Consider the following 2838-nt stretch of genomic DNA (forward strand, 5'->3'; position numbering starts at 1 on the left):
TTTAGTTGTCCAATTAATTTCTTTCTATTTTTAGTAGAGATGGGGTCTCGCTCTTGCTCAGGCTGGTTTCGAACTCCTGAGCTCAAGCAATCCGCCTGCCTCGGCCTCCCAGAGAGCTAGGATTACAGGCGTGAGCCGCCGTGCCCGGCCTATGTTTTTGAACTATTTGAGAGTAAGTTGCAGACATAATGCCCTACCACACCTTGATAGTTGAGTGTGTATTTCCTAAAAAATATGACACTTTTCCTACGTAACCATAGTATAACAATCAAGGTCAGGAAATTAACATTGATTAAATCTTATATACAGTCTGTCCACTAAGAGGGCCTAGAAGCCATGACATCTCAATAACAATGAGCACACCTACCTTCTACATCTTGGTTTCTAAATACCATTTTCTACTAAAAAGAATCAGGGATACTTGGAGGAATGTCTGACTCCAGGGATAAGGCAGGAAAAATATCATTTAGCCTGGAACATCTTCTTGTAACAGAAAGTAAGGAAGATGTCCAAAGAATGATGGATACATGTCAAAAGGACACATGAGTCCAGTTGAAGGGACTCTTATTTGCCAAGTTTGGGACAATTTATTTATTCTTTCTTTCTCCATCCTGCCCCCAAAGTTTGGGACAATTTGAGAATCAAAATAAATAACTTCAAAACATTACTTGTTATTAAATAGGAATCCAGGAATCCATACAGATAATAAATAAATAAGAGGGAGGAGGAAAAGATTATCCTATAGTAGAATGCCAATTAACAAACATAAACATAGTTTCAAACTATCTTCCAACAAAATACTTATTAATTACTTAAGTAAGAAGTATAAAACATTTATAATTAACTTTACAGTAGAAAACCTGCCAGACATCATCTTACCAAGGAATAAAAATTAGCATCAATAGTAATGGGACAAATCAACATTGTATGCTTCCTGATATGATGCCCTGAGAAGAGCATAGCATTACTTCCGCAGTATTGCTGCCCAAAACATGCAAGTCACAAGGAAATATCAGGCAAACCACAGTTGAGGGATGTTTTACAAAGTGACTGGCCTGGACTCTTCAAAAAAAAGCTGGGTCATGGAAGACAAGAAAAGTCTGAAGAACTGTTTCAGATTGAAGAAGACTAAAGAAACATGACAGAGGCACACATACTCTTGTATTGGATCCTGACCTATAAAATTTATTATTGGAACAATCAGTGAAATTCGAATGGTGTATTTGGATAACATAGTAATGTTGTCATATTAATTTTCTGATCTTGATGGCTTTATTGAGACCATGCAAAAGTCTGTATTCATTTTTAGGAAATACACACTGAAGTATCAATGGAAACAGAACATCTGTAGATATTCTGTTTAGTTTTAATTATTGATTTCTGGATTTGTTCCATTGTGGTGAGAAAACATATTCAGTATAATTTCAAATTCTTTGTAATTTGTTGAAATTTATTTCATGGCCTAGTATTTGGTCAACTTTTGTAAATGCTTCATGTATATTTAAAAAAAAATGTATTCTCCAGTTGTTTGGTATAGTCCCATGTTCTATATGTTCTATACCGCCTATTAGGTCATTTGTTAATTACACATTTAAATTTTCTACACTTTTAGAATTTTGTTTTGCCTATTTATTTTATCTGCAACTGAGAGAGGTTATTGAAATATGCCACTATGATTGTAGATTTGTCTACCTATCCTTGTATTTCTGCCAATTTTTAGTTTGTATAGTTTGAGGCTCTGTTATTAGGTGTATATAACTTAGAATTGTTATATCTTCCTGGTGCACTGAACCTTTTATCACTATGAAATATCTCTGTTTCTACTAATGTTTTTGAAATTAAAGTCTATTTTTTTAGTATTAATTTAACTATGTTAGCTTTCTTTTGTTAGTGTTCATATGATTCATACTTATTTTTTCATTCTTTTACACACAATCTTTCCTTTTCCTTATATTTTAGGTGCCTTTTTTGTAAATAGCATATAGTTGCATATGCATTTGTGTGGATGTGTGTGTTTTGTCTACTCTGATAATCTATCATTTTTGAAGTGTTTGGTTTATTTACATTTAGTGTAATTACTGATACATTGCTGCTTAAATTTACCATATTACTATGTGCTTTCTATTTGCTTTGCCTATTCTATTCCCTGTCCTTTATTGACTTATTTTAAATTTAGTATTTTCTCCTATTCCCTTTTCCTCTTTGATTAGCATGGTAGTTCCAGCTGACACCTCTGGTGCCTTGTGTCACTTCTTATCCCACTTCAGATTTCTGCTGCAACTCTAGTAGACAGCTCCTTATGAGCACAGCTTTACTTCAAGTGAACAGCATCTTACCTCAAGCACTCAATGTGTATTTTTCACTTTTAGCCCCAGGGACTTCTCTGATGCCAATAGGGAGCAAGTCCAGTCCAAAAGAGCAGGGAAATTAATGCCCTCAGGGGCAACCCTCAAGCAGTGGAGGAGAGGAGCTGGTGAATAAATGCTCCAACCTTGCATTCTTCAGGAGGACAATTATTGGTGACTTTCTGCGTGATTCTCAAGTGGTTCCTGTGCAAGTCCCTGTTGCCCACAGTGGTGACCTTGGCAACATACCTCATGATTACTGGCTTTTGCCCCTTCCTTGTATTGCTTTCCCTACTCCTTTATTGCTGCTTTCCGGGATCACCTTACAGGTGAACAATCTGCATCCAAGTTTTTACCCAAGACTTTGTTTTTTCTTTGGTGGGTGGGGGCAAAACCCAAACTAAAATACATTACTGGAAAACTGATAATCAGGATGGGCCTCTGGAATTAGATCACTTACTGGTCAGATGACCACAAGGATCCCATTGCTGTG

This window comes from Propithecus coquereli, unplaced genomic scaffold, assembly GCF_000956105.1.
Source record: "Propithecus coquereli isolate 6110/MARCELLA unplaced genomic scaffold, Pcoq_1.0 Scaffold40, whole genome shotgun sequence".
Classification (NCBI taxonomy): Eukaryota; Metazoa; Chordata; class Mammalia; order Primates; family Indriidae; genus Propithecus; species Propithecus coquereli.